Raw genomic sequence first — 22873 nt, 5'->3', positions numbered from 1 at the left:
AGCCTAAATGAAAGTTATTCATGCCTTAGTTATTTTGTTTTAGATTTACAAGATAGTCCCATCATGTAATGATGTCCAGCGTAATTGGATATTTGTGTTTAAGATGAAGGTAATTTACAAAATAAAATAATGAAGAGCAGAAGGGACGGCGCGGGTGAAATTATCGTGCACTTGGCGTCCCGCACGAGCACAATCTATGTGTGGGTCAGCAAGGCAGTTGTGTAGTGGACGGTGTGGTTAAATCATCACTGCTAATCTCTGTGCCCGTGCACGTTAAAGTTAACCCTGTTAGTGAAATCAAGTGTCATAACATGTTTATAGGATGTTGAGTGAAGTGTAGAATGTGGGTAGTGAAGCAACAAGTGGTGGAGACGGTTATACCAGGTGGAGGGGAGGGAGGCAAGGATGGGTTGTGTCCGTCTGGCATACCTTCCTCCCGCCCCACTCCACTCATCCTTCATTATATTCTCACTCACCTCGCCGCCTCTTGATGTGTTATAATCCGTGGCAGTAGTGATGGTTATGTGAAATCAGGAGGTAGAGTGGACTAGATCAGTGAATGAAGGTTTTTAGCAGCTAGATAGCAGAAAGTCGAGAACTGGTGTTTGAATGTGATGAAGTTTTGTGGAAACTGTAGTGGTACGTTTCACTGCACGTGTTAATATGTTTGCAGCGTAAATGGCGTTATATAAGGAAACTCCGCATTACCACTGAAACATGCGTCCGTTGTAAGCCACATTTGTAACGTCAAATGTAAGGTTAGTTGTGTTGGTGTGACTGTGTCCTCGGTTACATGGGACACTCAAGAGAGACTGTTGGCCACGGACCATTCTAACTACACCTGGGTAAATTCAGATTTTGAATAATGTAGATTTGTGAACTAGAAATAAGTGTACCACTGGTTTGTATTTTGCCGTCTAACATATGTTATAGAATACAGTACGAGCAGGAGTGGTCAACGTCGTGTTGTGTGAAGTAAGACCCAGGTAGGTTAAGGTTTAGGGATTGTCTGCTGACTCGGCCTTTTCAAGTGGTTAGGAGGAGGCGGCTTTACCACTTCCTCTTGCTGTCCACACTTGGTGTCTCCTGTACCTCTTGCTGTTTCCTGTGGTACCACGTGTGATACCACGTGTATGTCTGCTGTGATCCGACTTTATCGTTTTTGGAATATATTTTTCTTATGTATTTGAATGAGGTGATCTTTGGTACAGTTTTTTTAGACTGTTGTAACCCTTTCATACTAAATATTCAGTAAGCATATTTCACCAAAGCAGATAAGGCAGTGGACTGAACGGGAAGGGTTTCATAGGAATTGTTAATAGTTAATTGGAACACGCGTAGAGTTATAGACATTCCATGATTGCTGTTCATCAGCAAGTGATTTGAGAATCATGAAAATATGAATTGATGTTCTGAACACAGCATCAGTGAAGGTGAATAGGCAAGTGTTAAGAGGGTTCAGTGAGCAGCTGTGACACAAGAGTTTGTCAATTGGGCTGTAATTCTAGTGTGGTGAGAGGGGTGGGGGGGGGGGCAGCATAATTACTGGAGTAGAGGTGTGAGTGGGCAGTATGATTACTGGAGTAGAGGTGTGAGTGGGCAGCATAATTACTGGAGTAAGAGGGCTGAGTTGGCAGCATGATTACTGGAGTAAGAAGGCTGTGAGTGGACAGCATGATTACTGGAGAAAGAGGGCTGAGTGGGCAGCATAATTACTAGAGTAAGACGGCTGAGTGATCAGCATGATTACTGGAGAAAGAGGGCCGAGTGGGCAGCACAATTACTGGAGTGAGAGGGCTGAGTGGTCATCATAATTACTGGAGTAAGAGAGCTGAGTGGGCAGCGTAATTACTGGAGTAGGAGGGCAGCAGTGTTGTCAGAGTTAGTGGTGTGCAGATGTTGGTAAGATAGTAAGGCCAGGGTGGCATGTGTCGTGTCTAGTGGCAGCCTCTCATGTACACGTCTGGCTCGAGACAGTGTTTGCGTCTTCAACAGAGTTGGCCATGTTGTTAGTGTCTTGATTTTACATCCAGTATTATTTACTCTTTATATAGAACATTGTTTACTTTTTGTTTTTGTATACTATGTGAGTTAATGCAGTTCCATATCAACAGCGTTTGGCTTTGGTAATAAGAAGCTGTTTTTACACCTCATCCATATACATTCGAAGTCAGTGCGCCTTGTGTCGTTTATCTGTGTGCGTCATAAGTAACGAGCAATCACACCAGTCAGCCTTGTATGTCTTGAGTCACGACTAGTCAAGTCATTTATGACCAATCACGACCAATCCTACAAATTAGTTGTATGTCTCGAGCCACAACTCGTCACAGCACACAGTGTAGAGGCAACCCTTCCTGTGTGTGTGTGGGTGATGGGGCACCATGCGTGGTCAGTTCTTGCACTGGTATGCTCTGGCCTCTACAACACCAGCTTGGCTGTGGCAGTGGCGGGTAATAGTCTGGAAATGAACTTTTGTAGACCAAGCCAAGCGACATTAGACTGTATTGTTTTTTTTTTTTTTTTTCGTTTTTCAGCCTTTATATCTGGTCTCTTGTGTGGTGTTGGCGGAATGGGGAAGTGGCCAGTGGTTACGACAGTTTTACCCCGAGGTGTATGTCCCAGGGTCGCTTCTGCTGCTGGTGACTGTCAGGGATCAGTATGCCTGGTGTTAGATAATGCACCTGTCGTGTTATTTTAAGGACGCTAACTTCGTGTAGGTACACACGTGTTACTGCATAGACTACACGTTTAGTATTTAAGAAAGACTAGAATTTCTCCAGGAGCCCCTGTGTGGTGTCCTACTGTTGCTTCTGAAAGGTTTTAGATCTTGTCCTATGGTAGGCCTGCAGGTAGTCTGTAGCTGTGCAGCTCCTGTCTTTCATATGAACTACACCTTCTGTATCTCAGAAAGATTGTTACACCGTAGGAGGTCAGTAGTATGTAGTCAGTATGTAGTCCAAGAGAAGTTACAACGAGAAGTTAGCCCACACCTCTGGCTTCTCCCAGGTGTTCTGCGTCAGCACTTCCTCACCTACCTTTTTTTTTTTTGTTGCGATCATAATCTATGTATTTATGAGGGTGTCAGGCACTGTTATATTCCGTCCCATAAGACGTACGTCGGTTTCGCAGTGGAAGAAAAATTTTTCATTTGAGCGCGGCAGCGACACCTCTTGAGCACGACGATACGACTTCCGAGCATAACAGTACAACCCTTGACATGATTGCACGACCCTTGGGCATGACTGTACGACCCTTGGATGATGGCCTAGCCTTCACCTAACACTCATCTTTGCACATATTCCCGGCCTTGTGTCCATCATCGACCCCAACACTGGCCGCCACCGACCGCACCACTGTGGCCACCACTGACCGCAACACTGGCCATCACCGACCGCAACACTGTGGCCACCACCGACCGCAACACTGGCCATCACCGACACCCAGATTGAGGGCACCATTGACTCTCAGCGCCGTGGCCACCACTAACACCCAACACTGCGGCCACCACTAACACCCAACACTGTGGCCACCACTAACACCCAACACTGTGGCCACCACTAACACCCAACACTGTGGCCACCAATGACACCCAACACTGTAGCCACAACCAACACCCAGGACCGTGGCCACTGACGCCCAGTACTGTATCCACCACCAGTACCCAGTACTGTGGCCACCCAGCACCATGGTCATCAGGTAGAAATTGTGATGAGAACCAGGCGGACACTGTCACCAGGCACTGCCACACTTGCAGCGGCTGCACAAGAGGGGTAGTGTGGACCCCAGGAATGGCTCGTGTTCATTATCTGTGATGAGGGACATTTTGGCCAGAGTGGTCCATCATGCTGGCTGACGACCTCTGTTGCATCTCTCTAACTTGTCAAGGGTTGTGAGTGACATTGGTGACGGGAGGGAACCAGCTCACTGGGCCATCTGCCTCATATCTGTTCATCACAGCTGGAGAATGAGGAAGAGAAAGTGGCAGCTTTTGTTATAAACTCGAACGAATCATTAATGTCCCTTGCTGTTGGCATAGGTACGTTATGTATCGGTCTGCAGAGGACCGGTGGTCGGCCTCATGATTACCTGGGCTGTCTGATGTGTTTGGGCGTGATGATCATCCTGGTTATTAATACATCTGTTTGAATGATTATTTGAAGATGAATTATGGCAGCGTGTATGTGAGGCGTTGGCAGACAGTGGGAATGGTGAGGTTCTCTGATCATTTGTCATAGAATGTTACGCCTCGATTTAGAGGAACTGCTCAAGTGTTGAAATCATTATTTTCATTTTTTATTGCGTTTTCAGTAGAGAGATGAATCGTGTGATACTCTGGGTTATCTTGTGATCCACCTGCTGGGTTGCGTGTCACCACTGGGGCAGATGTAGGGGATGATAGCTATACACAGTGGAATAAACACTTGAAGGCAGTGTCAGTTAGGCCTCAGTTTCCACTCTGAAATGATTTCCAGTTATAGAATTGTCAGACTGATAGATTGTTACACTTTAATGAAACACTGATGGGTCGAAGGCAAGACGGCCCTGATAGTTCTGTCTACTTAACATCCCAAATTCTGTGTGTGGCAAGACATACTAGGCACTCGACACACTGGAGTACATAGAGTTATACAAGTAAAAGTGATGATGAAGCAAGATACAGAGATGGGCTGAGAGTCCCATGTATTTATTGCATAGATACTTCGTGACAATACAGGATGGGTCACTACACATGTTTGGACGGTAGGATACTGGATGGACACAAAACTCTTTACTGGTATATTAGAATTCCAACACATCTTATTGCCGCCATTCCCAGCACATAATCTGATCCGTGTTCATATCCTCTTCCACGTTAAAAGCTGAATTCCATAAGAGAAGTCCCTCGTGCCCCTTTTAAACTGGAAGAGAAATCCTCTTTACCATGAGAACATTGGGCTGCACCTGGCTCATGTTGTGATGTGGGTAGCAACCTTCACGGACCATATCATCGGCCAATAAGTTTTTTTGTTTTATTTTTTGTGAAAGTTGAACACACAGGATATGTGAACGAGCTTAAAACGTGGTTCTTTCATTAACTGGGCGTGAATAGTCACGACCCATCATCCGTCGTGCAGTGAAATGGTGCACCGGCAAGTCATGCTGTTGCACAATGAGAATATATTAATAACATCTACATTGGACGACTGAGTGGACGAAGCTTTGATGTAGGATGGTGGTCGCCTCCTCCACGCCCAGAGAGGCTCAACATGTGGATTTTCACCTACGACATTGTGAAAGAATCTTGCGATCTGCGGCTCCCGACTGCTGAGGAAAAGAATGAAGTGTCAGGATCTAGTTTTATGACACACAGGCATTAGCATGGAAGACCGTGTCAGACAGAATATAGACACTGATAATAAGATGTACTGAGAACAGGGGGCAGCATACAGATGTGCTGTAGTTTCATTACTTAAGAGACATTGCGTAGACTATCTTAGGTCCAGGAAATAGGCTGAGGGCCCCTTGTGTCCATTACATATACACACAAAAATTACCTGTTTAGTCAGATGGGGATGGAGACGGAGAGAGGGAGTGTGTGAAGATGGGAGAGGATTTGGGGAGTGGAAGAATGGAAGTGTTGGAATATAGAGGATGTGAGTGGTGATGATGGAGCAGGAGGAGGTGAGGGAGAATGCATGGAGTAAAGGATGTGGATGGTGTATTGTTGTTTGTACGTGTATGTGTATCATTGTGTCATCTGTCCACCCCGTATGTTGCTGTTCCGTGATGATGGTTTACTTTGACTTTCCGTGAGAACTAAGAGGACTTAAGGTTCTGTCTTGTAGAGTGTTCAGTACCGGGAGTCTCCTGAGTTTGCATGGAGGGCCAGAGTAAACCAGTTATTACGGAACATAATGAAACTAGTGTCAATACAGGGAGGGAGGGAGGGAGGCAGGAAGCGTGTCTTGTGGGCTCACCAGCCACCGAGCAACTGACATTGTTCAGAGTGAAGCAGCTGAGTAACATCCAACAAGTTATGGAATTATACAAATGAAGTATTGTTCACCTGGGAAATAAACCTGGTGTTATTCCAGTATATAAAGGCTGGGAGTTATGTCATGACGGCTATTTTTTTTTTTTTTTTTTTTTGGTTGGCAATGAGATAAAACAGGAACATACCAGGAGAACATAAAGTGAACAGTTTACATGTTAAGGTAAAGATCTGAGTTACCGTTCTATGGTGTATACACAGACAAGCGAGTCCATGGTGGGTAACGCGTTGAGGTGATGCTGGCTGGATGAATACGAATAGATAAGTCTAATTAAGGAATAAGTCAACTGTAGTGATGACGGTGGCTTTCCTAAGGAGGTGGGGGTGAAATAGAGGTCGTGATCTGGTTGGTTCTGAGTGGACGAGCTAGAGTGGTGGTTGTAGGTGGGGAGGTGGTGCGTGATCAGGTGGTCATATGTTGTAGGTGTGGAGGTGGTGCGTGATCAGGTGGTCATATGTTGTAGGTAGGGAGGTGGTGCGTGATCAGGTGGTCATATGTTGTAGGTAGGGAGGTGGTGCGTGATCAGGTGGTCATATGTTGGTAAGGCAACATAATGAATGGGTGGTGGTAGTGAGTCAGGGGTCGTCACCCGCTGCATGTAACAAGAGCACGTGGTAATGTGGTCCCCCGGGGCAGCCAGACACTCCCGGGGTCGTGTTTGTGAGGCTGTTTTCGTCCCGTGTCAGGTTTATTTTCGTACGTGTTTTGTGGAGTGTGTGGGTAATTACCCATTTGTACGGAGTTCTGCACTCATGTGGCCTCGTTTCTTTATCTCTCTTTACTGTCAAACGACTTATTGAAGTAACTCACAACTTCGCTACTCAGTATAATCCGCTCATCCACTACTTTTAAACTATAGAAATACTTTTTCATATCTTTCCCAGCAGGATTCTTGCTTGGTTACACACATACGTCGTCTGGTTGTCCTGTCCTTGCATTTGTCGAAGAACTGCTCATAGTGAACGTCATCAAACTGGTTTAAAACCTTACAATCAGGTCGCACCTTCTCCCTTCCCCCTCCGTATTAGCATAAGGCCTCTACCTCTCCTTGTAACTCATCTTTCATGTTAATTCTAGTCCCATATGTCGTGTCTTCCTCTGGACCTTCTGTGTTTGTCATTTGTGCGTCTTTAAGTGTGCAGTGAGCAAAACTGAGAAACATATTTCAGTTTTTGCCTCATGTATAATGTGAGCAGCTTGATACGTATTTCCCTATCAAAACTTGAATGTTATTAAACTTCTCCAGTGGAATGTTTGTTTGTTTTACTGTTTCCGATGTGGGATTCTGGCCACAGGTTAGGGACGACGTCAGCTCCCAGTTCCTCTAATTGTGTATGTGTTTGTTGGAGGCTCCTGTCACGAACAGAAGTCTACAGTGAGGCCAGGCCTTTATTGAAATGTCAAGATGGTTAATGAGAAGGAGAATTACGAAAGAGGAAAAATACTTGCAGAATTTTAGAGGAAGTGGAGAACTTGCCTTTTAAAAAGGATCAGGTCATGGTTGTTGGCATGATAGGGTATAGAATTGCAGAGCTAAAATGTGTAGGGAAAGAAATATGTATCGAGCGGCCCACTCTTTACCTACCATCGGCACACAGTAATTATGTGACGTAGTTGTGTGCGGGATAATTTGTAGTGTGGCTAGTGGCTCAGGCAAGCAGCCAGCCAGTCTAACGGGAGAAAAAAAAGTAACACCTATGAACAAAGGAAAGTGAAGCAACATTGTGGCGTTAGGTAAGTGGTAAAGTTGGAAGGTTAGACTATGAAGGTTGAGAAGGCGAACTGCTGTGGCCTCGACTCTGTCCCTTAAGTATGTTGAGCAGGGAGTGTTCGCCTCTACGCTCGTGGACCACTTAGAGACACGTACTGTGTCTGTAGACCACCTTCACAGTATGCCCAATATCATACCGGGTCTGAAATCACAATGAAGAACAGTAGCATCCAAACCTTTACGAAAGATGGAACTGATGGTAATATTTATTTGTTTTTTGAATTGATTTTGTGGGCCTCTGGGAAATAAGCCATAGACTACTAGTAGTCCACGGACCACTGGTTAAGAACCTTTGATGTAGAGCCAAGACCACCACACATATGACAGCAGTGCTCCGTACAACGACGGAGCGATTCTTTGTATCAACGGAGCAACTACGCGGAGGAGAAGAATTTACGGCATCTGAATAAGACTCAGTTTCCCAGAGATAGACAGCTACTTGTGTATTGAGAAGTATCCGGTTAGGTTAAATGTTAGTGACACCAAGTATGTTCATTGTGTTCACCTCATTTACAGATCCATTAAAAGAGGTAAGATGGTTCTGAGGAGTTGTAGAGAGAAATGGACTGGAAGTGAGGTTTAGGACACTAAACTTAACCAGGTCACGTTTACCTCCATTGTGTACGTTGCGCTAAGACGAGATACAGATCGAACGAGTGAGGAAAGAGCAGATTTGAGGAAATGGAGGAATGCAGTGTTCAGTCATCAGCGTAGAGTGTGCTTGGTTATCTGCTGAAGAGAGGAACTCTGTTATAGTAAAGAGGAAGAACGTAGAAGACAAGGGAGAACCTTGAGGACACAGATTTTGACAAGAGTAAGTGTAGGCGCTGATCCAGAGAGGAAGAGAGAGAGAGTGAGGGAAGGAAGCCACAAGAGGGAAATTTGGAAATAAGAGCCAGGTGCCTTACCTTATCATATGTCAAGGGTTGCTTCAAAGGATTCTGTGAAATCTTCCAGATGTGACAACCAGGCATATCTAAGATTCGAAAGCATATCAGTAGTGGCGTTCTCCTTGCGGAAGCCATACTGAAAACCAGAAAGAAAACTCTGAAATTCAAGATGTTTAGGGACATGGAAGCTACCATCTTAGTCTCGTAATGATAGTGTGGAGGTGCAGGCTGGCACAGGGGTTCAGTGTGGTGTAGTGTTGGGGACCAGGCTGTGACCAGTGTTGTAGTGCTGGGGACCAGGCTGTGACCAGTGTGGTGTAGTGCTGGGGACCAGGCAGTGACCAGTGTTGTAGTGCCGGGGACCAGGCTGTGACCAGTGTTGTAATGCCGGGGACCAGGCTGTGACCAGTGTTGTAGTGTTGGGGACCAGGCTGTGACCAGTGTTGTAGTGTTGGGGACCAGGCTGTGACCAGTGTTGTAGTGCTGGGGACCAGGCTGTGACCAGTGTGGTGTAGTGCTGGGGACCAGGCAGTGACCAGTGTTGTAGTGCCGGGGACCAGGCTGTGACCAGTGTTGTAATGCCGGGGACCAGGCTGTGACCAGTGTTGTAGTGCTGGGGACCAGGTTGTGACCAGTGTTGTAGTGCTGGGGACCAGGCAGTGACCAGTGTTGTAGTGCCGGGGACCAGGCTGTGACCAGTGTTGTAATGCCGGGGACCAGGCTGTGACCAATGTTGTAGTGTTGGGGACCAGGCTGTGACCAGTGTTGTAGTGCTGGGGACCAGGCTGTGACCAGTGTGGTGTAGTGCTGGGGACCAGGCAGTGACCAGTGTTGTAGTGCCGGGGACCAGGCTGTGACCAGTGTTGTAATGCCGGGGACCAGGCTGTGACCAGTGTTGTAGTGCTGGGGACCAGGCTGTGACCAGTGTTGTAGTGCTGGGGACCAGGCTGTGACCAGTGTTGTAGTGCTGGGGACCAGGCTGTGACCAGTGTTGTAGTGCTGGGGACCAGGCTGTGACCAGTGTTGTAGTGCTGGGGACCAGGCTGTGACCAGTGTGGTGTAGTGCTGGGGACCAGGCTATGCCCAGTGTTGTAGTGCTGGGGACCAGGCTGTGACCAGTGTTGTAGTGCTGGGGACCAGGCTGTGACCAGTGTTGTAGTGCTGGGACCAGGCTGTGACCAGTGTTGTAGTGCTGGGGACCAGGCTGTGACCAGTGTTGTAGTGCTGGGGACCAGGCTGTGACCAGTGTTGTAGTGCTGGGACCAGGCTGTGACCAGTGTTGTAGTGCTGGGGACCAGGCTGTGACCAGTGTTGTAGTGCTGGGGACCAGGCTGTGACCAGTGTTGTAGTGCTGGGGACCAGGCTGTGACCAGTGTTGTAGTGCTGGGGACCAGGCTGTGACCAGTGTTGTAGTGCTGGGGACCAGGCTGTGACCAGTGTTGTAGTGCTGGGGACCAGGCTGTGACCAGTGTTGTAGTGCTGGGGACCAGGCTGTGACCAGTGTTGTAGTGCTGGGGACCAGGCTGTGACCAGTGTTGTAGTGCTGGGGACCAGGCTGTGACCAGTGTTGTAGTGCTGGGACCAGGCTGTGACCAGTGTTGTAGTGCTGGGGACCAGGCTGTGACCAGTGTTGTAGTGCTGGGGACCAGGCTGTGACCAGTGTTGTAGTGCTGGGGACCAGGCTGTGACCAGTGTTGTAGTGCTGGGGACCAGGCTGTGACCAGTGTTGTAGTGCTGGGGACCAGGCTGTGACCAGTGTTGTAGTGCTGGGGACCAGGCTGTGACCAGTGTTGTAGTGCTGGGGACCAGGCTGTGACCAGTGTTGTAGTGCTGGGACCAGGCTGTGACCAGTGTTGTAGTGCTGGGGACCAGGCTGTGACCAGTGTTGTAGTGCTGGGGACCAGGCTGTGACCAGTGTTGTAGTGCTGGGGACCAGGCTGTGACCAGTGTTGTAGTGCTGGGGACCAGGCTGTGACCAGTGTTGTAGTGCTGGGGACCAGGCTGTGACCAGTGTTGTAGTGCTGGGGACCAGGCTGTGACCAGTGTTGTAGTGCTGGGGACCAGGCTGTGACCAGTGTTGTAGTGCTGGGGACCAGGCTTTGACCAGTGTTGTAGTGCTGGGGACCAGGCTGTGACCAGTGTGGTGTAGTGCTGGGGACCAGGCTGTGACCAGTGTTGTAGTGCTGGGGACCAGGCTGTGACCAGTGTTGTAGTGCTGGGGACCAGGCTGTGACCAGTGTTGTAGTGCTGGGACCAGGCTGTGACCAGTGTTGTAGTGCTGGGGACCAGGCTGTGACCAGTGTTGTAGTGCTGGGGACCAGGCTGTGACCAGTGTTGTAGTGCTGGGGACCAGGCTGTGACCAGTGTTGTAGTGCTGGGGACCAGGCTGTGACCAGTGTTGTAGTGCTGGGGACCAGGCTGTGACCAGTGTAGTAGTGCTGGGGACCAGGCTGTGACCAGTGTTGTAGTGCTGGGGACCAGGTTGTGACCAGTGTTGTAGTGCTGGGGACCAGGCTGTGACCAGTGTTGTAGTGCTGGGGACCAGGCTGTGACCAGTGTTGTAGTGCTGGGGACCAGGCTGTGACCAGTGTTGTAGTGCTGGGGACCAGGCTGTGACCAGTGTTGTAGTGCTGGGGACCAGGTTGTGACCAGTGTTGTAGTGCTGGGGACCAGGCTGTGACCAGTGTTGTAGTGCTGGGGACCAGGCTGTGACCAGTGTTGTAGTGCTGGGGACCAGGCTGTGACCAGTGTTGTAGTGCCTGGGGACCAGGCTGTGACCAGTGTTGTAGTGCTGGGGACCAGGCTGTGACCAGTGTTGTAGTGCTGGGGACCAGGCTGTGACCAGTGTTGTAGTGCTGGGGACCAGGCTGTGACCAGTGTTGTAGTGCTGGGGACCAGGCTGTGACCAGTGTTGTAGTGTTGGGGACCAGGTTGTGACCAGTGTTGTAGTGCTGGGGACCAGGCTGTGCCCAGTGTTGTAGTGCTGGGGACCAGGCTGTGACCAGTGTTGTAGTGCCGGGACCAGGCTGTGACCCATGTCATTTCCATGGTCAGAAAGCATGTGTAGATCGTTGTATTTGGCCGTGGTTGTGACAGTATTATTGAAGGTATGGCGGTGTATGTATGTATGTGTTCTTGTGTGTGTGTGTGTGTATGCTTACGTTATGGTACACCTGAGACACCAGTCTCCTGCGTCCCTGTAAGTCAGCCTGCGATCTGGCCTGGCCGTATGAGTGAGGTGGGAAGGCTGGCGGCGTGCAGATGGTGGTGAAGTGTGACCCTGGAGGAGTGGCGTCATGGGCACGAGGTAGGAAGTGTGTGTATGAGCCTCGGGGACTTGAGTGTTGTTCCAGTGGAGGTCGTGAAGACAATATGGCGATGCTGTGTTCCTAACCCTTTTGTTTCCATTGTCGTATGTTCATTATGAATTCTCGATTGTTGCTTCCCGGCGTATATTAAATGTCGCAGGTAGGAATGAAAAGTTAATTACACACACACACCCACACACACACACACACACACACACACACACACACACACACACACAGACACACGCAGACACACACCCACACACACACACACACACACACACACACACACACACACACGAATAAGCTACCCAGGACATCTCTCCACAGGCTCCTGCAGGCCAAGGCTGCTATACATCAAGCAGCATGGTAATGTGGACTCCTTTGGAGTGAGATGTTCTTCCTCATCTAGATTGGGTCCGGCATCACCTATAGAAATGAATATATATATATATATATATATATATATATATATATATATATATATATATATATATATGGGAGCGGGTGGCTGGAAATCCTCCCCTCTCGTTTTTTTTTCAATTTTCCAAAAGAAGGAACAGAGAAGGGGGGCTAGGTGAGGATATTCCCTCAAAGGCCCAGTCCTCTGTTCTTAACGCTACCTCGCTAATGCGGGAAATGGCGAATAGTATTAAAGAAAGAAAGAATATATATATATATATATATATATATATATATATATATATATATATATATATATATATATATATATCTTACATCAGTTTAACGTCATAAGATAATTATTCTGTGATCAGGTGTGGGTGTGGGCCACGATGTAGGTGACCGACCATGTTAACGAGGGATAATAACGCGTCAGTGTGGGAGCCGCTGCTCTACCATACACAGGATGTTGCTGTGGTGCTGCCCAGGACACTCGTCCCTCGCTGCCTGGGGGAAAAGTCATGTTATTTATTCCCGGAGATGTGCACGTGGCAGCAGGCTGGTCCCCGGGCCGGTGGGGACGATGTTGCGTCGCTGGTTGTATGATGAAGTCCCACCGTCCTGCTAGGGAGGTCATAGTACGGAGGACAGACGGGGTCATCTTAGTTTACCTACATCATCACCACAGAGTTGCTCCTCAACAGGATCCATTTGGAGGTGCTGCTCAGCCTGGCCCTCCACTGTCCAGGGGGTTGGCCTTCCAGGATTGTCATTGTCGACATTATTGTTTATATCTGGCGTCTGTCTACTGATGAATTGTTCTGTATAGCGTATGTGTGTTACTGTATATGTAGCTGTGCGAAGTGTGCTTTGTTGTATATGTAGCGGTGTGTGTGTGTGTGTGTGTGTGTGTGTGTGTGTGTGTGTGAGTGTGTGTGTGTGTTTGTGTGTGTGTGTGTGTGTGTGTGTGAGTGTGTTTTGTGTGTGTGTGTGTGTGTGTGTGTGTGAGTGTGTGTGTGTGTTTGTGTTTGTGTGTGTGAGTGTGTTGTGTGTGTGTGTGTGTGTGTGTGTGTGTGAGTCGTGGTGTATGATGATGGCGTGGCTGAGACCAGTATCATGATGGGGTGGGGTGTGGAGGGGGAGTGGCTGGGATCAGGCTAACCACGGGGGTGTAGGCGTGTAGTAGCTGAGATTAGGATCTTGATGGGGGTGTGGACGGGTAGTGGCTGGGGCGAGGATCACGGTGTGGGTGTGGGTTGGGGAGTAGTTGGGGCCAGGGTCATGGTGGAGAGGGGCTTGGGCCAGGGTCATGGTGGAGAGGGGCTGGGGGCCAGGATCATGTTGGAGGGGGGGGGGGTGGCCAGAGTCATGGTGGAGGGGGAGGGTGGCCAGAGTCATAGTGGAGGGGGGAGGGTGGCCAGGGTCATGGTGGAGGAGGGAGGGTGGCCAGGGTCATGGTGGAGGGGGGAGGGTGGCCAGGGTCATGGTGGAGGAGGGAGGGTGGCCAGGGTCATGGTGGAGGAGGGAGGGTGGCCAGGGTCATGGTGGACGAGGGAGGGTGGCTAGGGTCATGGTGGAGGAGGGAGGGTGGCCAGGGTCATGGTGGAGGAGGGAGGGTGGCCAGGGTCATGGTGGAGGAGGGAGGGTGGCCAGGGTCATGGTGGAGGAGGGAGGGTGGCCAGGGTCATGGTGGAGGAGGGAGGGTGGCCAGGGTCATGGTGGAGGAGGGAGGGTAGCCAGGGTCATGGTGGAGGAGGGAGGGTGGCTAGGGTCATGGTGGAGGAGGGAGGGTGGCCAGGGTCATGGTGGAGGAGGGAGGGTGGCCAGGGTCATGGTGGAGGGGGGAGGGTGGCCAGAGTCATGGTGGAGGAGGGAGGGTGGCCAGGGTCATGATGGAGGAGGGAGGGTGGCCAGGGTCATGGTGGAGGAGGGAGGGTGGCCAGGGTCATGGTGGAGGAGGGAGGGTGGCCAGGGTCATGGTGGAGGAGGGAAGGTGGCCAGGGTCATGGTGGAGGAGGGAGGGTGGCCAGGGTCATGGTGGAGGGGGGAGGGTGGCCAGGGTCATGGTGGAAGAGGGAGGGTGGCCAGGGTCATGGTGGAGGAGGGAGGGTGGCCAGGGTCATGGTGAAGGAGGGAGGGTGGCCAGGGTCATGGTGGAGGAGGGAGGGTGGCCAGGGTCATGGTGGAGGAGGGAGGGTGGCCAGGTAGGGTTCAGGGATATGGCCGAGCGCCGGATCTTCCTGGAGGGGACTCAGGTGTTGCACCAGTCACCCGACCTGAGCCTGACTGCCGGTACTCACAACCTGTGCACCGTGGTAACGTGGTGGTGGTGGTGGTGGTGGCTGGTAATATAGGTTTTGCTGGGTGGTGGAGGTGGTGCATGGCGTCGGCTGGCCCGCTGCTGGAGTGGCTCCTGTCTATGTAGGGCGGAAATACAGGAAGTGTGTGTCACGGTGTAGCGAGCGTGCAGCCAACACACACCTACACCACATACTCTTACCGCTCCTCTATACTGATGGCGATAAGATTGTTGTTAGAGACCAAACTATGGTTATGCCTGTGTGTCGTGTGTGTGTGTGTGTGTGTGTGTGTGTGTGTGTGTGTAGCATGTGATGCCTGTATGTGTGTGTAGCATGTTGTGTGTCGTGTGTGTGTAGCATGTTGTGATGCCTGTATGTGTGTAGCATGTTGTGTGTCGTGTGTGTGTAGCATGTTGTGTGTCGTGTGTGTGTAGTATGTTGTGTGTCATGTGTGTGTGTGTGTGTGTATTATGTTGTGATGGTTGTATAGCCTACATTATAAAGTGTGACGGATCATGTAACAGTTTCCTCCCCAGGAAGGGTCGGTCATCCACTGTACAAGTGAAGCAGGAGTGAGGTCATCTCAGGTTGGTAGGTCTGTGCTGCTGTAGTTCCTCTTCAAGATTAATTTCCCAGATGGGGACAGTCTGTTCATCCATATTTTCATGGACGATATTAGATACATAATTAATGAGCAGTTTTTCCTCATTATCTTCATAATATGAACGGAGTATATTGAGTGTTAGGTAATTATAAACTACTCAGGAATATGATCTAATAATCCACGTTTGGTGATGGATTCCATCCTACAGTTGTGCATTACCTTGAGTGAAGGTGTCAATATTTAATCTGGTGAGACGTCGACATAACTGGGGATTGATCGTAGAAATTAGTGACTCAACCGACTCTTTCTTAAAGAGTAATCCACCTCGCCATAGGACTACGATAGAGCCGTGCTTATGTGCTCGGCTACACCAGAATCCTGGAACTGTAAAGTATTGCAGACCGCTGCGTGACCGACCATAAACATCTGGACGAAGACTCTGGACTGAGGTGCCATCCTGCCCAAGAGTTAGGAAGTGACTCGCGTCGCCCTTCTCCACAGACGAGGCAAAGTTCTCCCAAAATATCAGCGACAACAATGAATTCGATATCACACATGAGGTTTTTAAGAGTCCTAAGACGTGACGTAACTGGTTTAATAAAATCAAATAATCTTCATAACCAGGACAACATGGTGTTAAGGCGGAAAGATCATACCTTTCTCATTTGTTTGAGCACAACGATCTTCCAATAGAGGGTGTAGAAGACAGACGAAATGCATAACATGAGAGTAATAGAAAACTGGAAGGCGATTGAACCGCCAGATCAGAACCCAGCTGGTTCGAGCACTGCATCCTAACATGACAGAGTTAAATCGAAACCAGTAACGACCCTCCTCTTGTTACTAATACAGTCACGTGTGGATTACTGTCATGCCCAGTGCCTTACCTGGTGGGCGAGATTGTTGACACAGATCACTCTGGGGCGTCGACTGAAGACGTGTGTCATGATTTACTCTCAGAGAATCCTGAAAGTATCGTCCCCATCCTACACGGAAAAATAATTCCTTATTGGCAAGACAGGCATGGAAGATTATAAACATAGCATTCATGATGTGCAATGATAACACAAGAGAAAACTCCTTGAACATCCTGGACATAGGACATTGCCCGCAGCCTGAGAAGCACAATGGAGTGTTTGTACAACTGAGACCCTTCTTATCGTGGATAAGTAGTGTCCAAAATATACCATACCAGCCCAAGTGCTTACCTGGGCCAGCAGTCAATGACCTCGAACAGCGTGGTCGACCAGTAACCCTACTCAGCAGATTGGATTTAGCCCGAGCTGTTGGGGTCAGTAGACCAGCGAGGTCAGCTCAAGGTAAACGTTAATAGAACATTTCACAATTGTGAAGGATGTTAAAGTGCCATAGTTCACAGCCGGAGTCCCAGACACTCACCGTTAGACAGCGTAACTGTAGACCAAGTGTCATCACTCATGGTGGGTGAGAGGTGCTTGTAGGAACGTTCCTCGTGGTGTCAGAAGAGTCAGCAGGTGGACCTCTCAACAACTGAACACGACCTAAAGGTTCGTCAGAATATTTACTGGAGAGAGAGCCTCCCTCACAGGTCCAGCACCGCACACCTCACTGATGTGGCCAGGAAGGTGGCACGTGACGCTGTCGTTTGAGGGGAGAGTTCGTTAGTGTGACACTTATGACGGTGCGGAGGATGATCAAATGAGGTTGACACATGTTACTAACACAACCATTTCTCATATTTTGGAAACATCACATTATGAACATCGCAAGATCTCCATTACAAAATCTGAGGCTCTTAAATTTTGCCGAACTTATTTTTGACCAAGTTTTCCATATCAACGGATTTCTCATGTTGTACCCCAGGTTGTGGTACTGCTGGCTTGTCTGAAGTGACTCTTTTCCCCACATCTCTCTCACTAGAATGAAGAGCCTTCCGCTTCATTAACTCCCTTGTCGTCGCTTGTCTTCCTGCATTACCTTCAGTCATGCCGCTGCGCTGTTCTGTACGGGTCATTTCGGCCACTGCTTTCACGAGCAGTCGGTGTGCGTCCCTGGAGCAGGGTGGTAAAGGTTAGGTCTGGTTGGGTTTGAGCACAAAACCTCACCTAACGTCGGGAGGGACCACAAGTGCTCAGCGTGGGACAGGAGGCAGCAGTTCTTGTCACTGAGGCCATCAAAAATGTGACATGTAATTGATGGTGACAGAGAACCCGCCTCCCCCCATCCCTCCTTGAGGGGCAATGTGTACAGTTGTTGGCACTAGGATGCCAGTGTGTACCGCTGCCACGACACAGGTGACAGTGTCACCTGGGCTGCACAGTACCATGTGTCCGTACCCTTCAAGGCTGGGGACCTCCCACTCTAGTATATCTTCATGATTGACACCCTCCTCATCATCATGACTGGCACGTGGGCACACTGGTACTCTCTACCCCAGGTGGACGCTGGACTGCGAGGCACGCAGTATTCATGAGAGGCTAATGCTGTCTGATGGAGTTAACATACCTTGCCTGGTGACCAGTTTTGCCGTCCTCCCACACACTGACCCTCGGGTGATATCACTCCTCACTTGTAACGCTCCACGCTTGCCACCTAAACTATGTGGATGAGTTCGTAGAATTCCATAGTATATTATTGGGATGATCTTCAAGAATTATTGGCAGGCTTTCATAGAAAACTAGAATATGATTTAACTGTAATTGCTCTATTATTATCAACTTCGAAAATATAAAAGAAAAACAATGTATGATATATATATATATATATATATATATATATATATATATATATATATATATATATATATATATATATATATATATAGTGAGCTATCTGTTGACTCAAACCAATTCGGAAACAGACGAGCATCAGGTAAATGCGAGAAAGTTGACCCTCATCTTACCTTGTGTGATCACAATAACTGACCGCTTGACATTAACTCGTGTCCATAATAAGATTACTCACAAACCTGGGCCACAGGGAACAACATGCTTTTCAGTGGGTATAAGTTTCAGCTGTTTGGGGGATCACTTCCCTTAGACCTTGTGGGGCTGTGTATATATATGTGACTGTTACATTATGTACCCTTCAGCGAACACAACAAAACAACAGCTGCGTCCTGAAGAATAATGGTGGGATGGATCTTGCGGACTTTCAAAACAAGGGAAGAAAAATGATAATACTTCTCAAGGTGCTGATACAGCATTGCTGTTCTGATGTCACCTCACAAGGCAAGCAGAAGTGCCGAATATGAAAGTTTTCAGAGATGCTTTATGGCCCTTGTTCATGTGGTAAAGGAACTGAATTTGGGAACGGCTGAAATCACTGACGTTGTACTCCTAGAAGCATTAATGGGAGAGGTGTATCATCATCAATACCTGGAAAATCTTTAAAGGCATCGTCGCCAACTTACATTCTAAAATGACTTCCTACTGGCACGACAGGCATAGAAGACTTTAAAGTACTGCCTCAAAGTTCAGAAGTTGCGTTATGCTAAAAGAGAGAACATCTTAAACAACCTGGTGCCAACACCTTACCTCTCGTCGTCAGAGGCATCATGTGATGCATGGTGGAGAGGGTTAAGAGTGCCCTAGACAAGTATTGACCAATTTTAATAAACTATCCAGGTTGTGGAGGCTACGCGGACTGCGGTTTCCAACATCTTGGTCGACCATCGACCCAGCCTAGTAGCCTGAGCTCAGCCCGGGCAGGAAGGATAAAAGACGCACGAAGGCCACACTAATTATGTACTAGAGACCTTAGCCTCGTGTACATACATGACAGAGTTATAAGGATGTGGGTCCTGTCTGGTGTGTAGTGGGGTACTGGACCTGTCTGGTGTGTAGTGGGGTACTGGACCTGTCTGGTGTGTAGTGGGGTACTGGACCTGGCTGCTGCGTTGTGGGGTCTGTGTCGTGGACTGGGTTGCAACAGATTTCGTGGTAAACAACTGTTCGATATTTGAATCATTGTTCTGGTAAAAGAGAGATGTGTGTAAAGATGAATAATGCATTTACTGGGTGAGTAACGTTTCTGTAGATGGCGTTATAACGTAGGTGTTGTGCTGGCTGATTACACGAAGTAACACAATGGATAACCATGTGTTTCATGAGTAGACTTATAAGTTCATATGGCAGTTGATGTCGGAGTATCAGAAGAAAAGTCTGATGGTCACATACATAAGTGTGGCAGGAGGTGGGTGGGTGACAGTGACGCTGTATGGGTGACTGCAAGAGATTCGCCTGAGAACATTGTTACAAAGTTAAGTTTAGAAATCGTCTTTCATTAGGAATTAGTGAGAACAGATTTTGACTTGTTTAAACGTATGTTGATTTTTCGACGTCAAATTTGACTCAGATTCGACCAGTAAGTCTGGAGGAAGATTGATGGCTGGTGTTGGGTAAAGTTGTCATGGTGACCAGGTGTGTGTGTGTGTGTGTGTTCAGAGGTGCATGGAAAGGGGCTGCCTCTCATGTATTCGTCTTTGTTCATACTTTCCTGTGGTCTTTACCTTCTTGTAGTACGCACAGGTGAAGTGTAACCTAGCCGGATGTGGTCATGAATGGAGGCCGGAACACATGGCAGGCAGGTCTACAGGCGACGTAGTAGGTGCGCGCAAGTGTGTGTGTGTGTGTGTGTGTGGCGAGACCCGTTCCACGCCTGGCGTGGGAGGGGCGTCACCCATACCTGGGGCGCAGTAGCTGCAGGTATGACTGGTCGTGTGGCTGACCACGTGTTCTGCACCAGGGTGGCAGGAGCCGCTGGACGTGAGCACATGGCTGCCTGGTGGGTGAGTGGTAGCCCCCGAGGTGGTTACTGAGGAAGTTGTGGGCGGCCCTCACCTGTGTGAGGAGCCTCCTGTGCCGCTCAGGTGCTGGTCAGAATTACGTGGTGCCACTGTGATCAGTGAGGCCATGTTGACGCTTGCTGAGGCACAACATGACTGATGTAGTACAGGAGCAAACTGTGCTCCACTGTCGTCCATTACTGCAATATTTTCCCAGCTGGCCTCAGTCCTGCACCATCCTACACCCCCACAACTGCCAGCCTCAGCCAACCTCCTCCTCCCCTACGATAACACACACACACACACACACACGTTTACTGGAAGAAACAACTTGTAAAGTTTCTAAGTCTCTCAGAATGTACAAGTATGTGTCATGTCTTCTTAAACGTACTGATGGTAGTGCTCTCAACTACCCGCCCCCCCTCCCCACCCTCCATCACAAACGATGTATGGGTGGAGGCCCAGCAGGTGTGGGGGGGGGGGGGGCAGAGCACATACCATATACAGCAGGTCTGGGGTGACTGGTTGGCTGGTGGGCAGGTCGAACCAGTGACAGGAAAAGGATGAAGCTCCCTGCTTCCCCGTGTGTGTGTGTGTGTGTGTGTCACTACGTGCGGGTTCCTGTTCTCCTCCGACATCACAAACGACCTTGTTGGGACCCGCTGTTCTGCTGTTGTGTACATTTCTTTATGTTCCATGGTCACGGTGCTGGAAAAATGTATTTGTACAGGTGCACCATATGGTGTAGGTGTATTGTACAAATGTACCGTATGGTGTAGGTGTATTGTACAGATGTACCGTATGGTGTAGGTGTATTGTACAGATGTACCGTATGGTGTAGGTGTATTGTACAGATGTACCGTATGGTGTAGGTGTATTGTACAGATGTACCGTATGGTGTAGGTGTATTGTACAGGTGTACCGTATGGTGTAGGTGTATTGTACAGGTGTACCGTATGGTGTAGGTGTATTGTACAGGTGTACCGTATGGTGTAGGTGTATTGTACAGGTGTACCGTATGGTGTAGGTGTATCGTACAGGTGTACCGTATGGTGTAAGTGTATTGTACAGGTGTACCGTATGGTGTAGGTGTATTGTACAGGTGTACCGTATGGTGTAGGTGTATTGTACAGATGTACCGTATGGTGTAGGTGTATTGTACAGATGTACCGTATGGTGTAGGTGTATTGTACAGGTGTACTGTATGGTTTAGGTGTAATGTACGGGTGTACCGTTTTGTGCAGGTGTATTGCACAGGTGTACCGTATGGTGTGAGTGTATTGTACAAGTGTATTGTATGGTGTAGTTGTACAGATGTATCGTATGGAATTCATTTATTATGCAGATGTGGTGTATTGTATAGGTGTACAGTATGTTATATTTACAGTTATATCGTATGGTGCACATTTATTGTGCAAGTGTACCTTATAGTGTATGATTAATATACAGGTATACTGTATATGTTGGTTTGTTGTACAGATGTGCCGTATGTTGTAGGTTTACTGTTCAGCTGTACCGTATGTTTTAATATTTATTGCACAGATGTACCGTATGGTAAAGGTTAATGGTTGAGATGGTTAAGATGTACCATATAGTGTAGGTTTATGGTAGAGATGTACCGTATGGTGAAAGTTTATGGTAGAGATGTACCGTATGGTGAAGGTTAATGGTACAGATGTACCGTATGGTGAAGGTTTATGGTAGAGATGTACCGTATGGTGTAGGTTTATGGTAGAGATGTACCGTATGGTGAAGGTTTATGGTAGAGATGTACCATATATGTTCATGGTAGAGATACAGCGATACATGGGAACGAGAGATAACAGGAGAGGTGTTGGCCCTGAGGAGGTTACCAACATGTTATGTTGTACTACACTTGGTGATAGTGGCGGAACCCGAGAAATATGGCCACCTTCACCCAACCTCCCAGGTCAAACCAGGTCTCCCACCTCAGTCCTGCCTCGCTGTTCATTCCACCGTCTATTCCGTCAGTCATTCCACCGTCCATCCCGTCAGTCATTCCACTGTCTATCCCGTCAGTCATTCCACCGTCTATTCCGTCAGTCATTCCACCGTCTATTCCGTTAGTCATTCCACCGTCCATTCTGTCAGTCATTCCACCGTCCATTCTGTCAGTCATTCCAATGTCATTCCCGTCAGTCATTCCACCGTACATCTCATCAGTCATTCCACCGTCCACCCCGTCAATCGTTCCACCTCCCACCCCGTCTGTCATCCTATCATCCACTCCGTCAATCCCGTCATTCAATCCATCCCTTCCCGTCCACCACATCCACTCACCTTCCCCGCGGCTACTCATTCAAGTGCCACTTCAGTGCTTCCACTTTGGCCCCAGCGTCCACATTAGGCCACCACGTTATCCGTTGTCCGTGTGTGGGGCAGAGACCCGTGACATCTGCTGACCACGTCTCCACCCTCCACCACGCCCACTCTCCACGTCTCCGCTATACGCCATGCCCTAGCTGACCATGTCCTTTTTCTATTACCTTCAATGTCTTCATGAGAACTTTATATGGATAACGTTTGTCTTGTGTATAATATGTGTATGATTTATGTATTCAGCTGGGGTTCCTATAGTGAGGTTAGGGGACGCATGTACCAGAGGAACCACACTCAAGTGGACCTCTCTACCAGGGGAACCAGACCTCAAGTGGACCTCTCTACCAGGGGAACCAGACCTCAAGTGGACCTCTCTACCAGGGGAACCAGACCTCAAGTGGACCTCTCTACCAGGGGAACCAGACCTCAAGTGGACCTCTCTACCAGGGGAACCAGACCTC

The 22873-nt window shown here is 48.7% G+C and overlaps 1 protein-coding gene across 2 annotated transcripts in view; it reads left to right on the top strand.

The window, feature by feature from the left end:
• The first annotated feature begins 202 nt into the window (after window positions 1–202).
• Window positions 203–22873, top strand: part of numb (NUMB endocytic adaptor protein) — a 533145-nt gene continuing 510474 nt past the window's right edge. For both annotated transcript variants that reach the window (XM_071662777.1, XM_071662778.1), the window contains exon 1: window positions 203–287. The gene's annotated coding sequence lies outside the window, so the exon portion shown is untranslated. The remainder of the gene's footprint in view (window positions 288–22873) is intronic.

This window comes from Panulirus ornatus, chromosome 6, assembly GCF_036320965.1.
Source record: "Panulirus ornatus isolate Po-2019 chromosome 6, ASM3632096v1, whole genome shotgun sequence".
Taxonomy (NCBI): Eukaryota; Metazoa; Arthropoda; class Malacostraca; order Decapoda; family Palinuridae; genus Panulirus; species Panulirus ornatus.
Note: the sequence above shows the minus strand (reverse complement) of the source record. Positions and strands in the feature narration are given on the sequence as shown.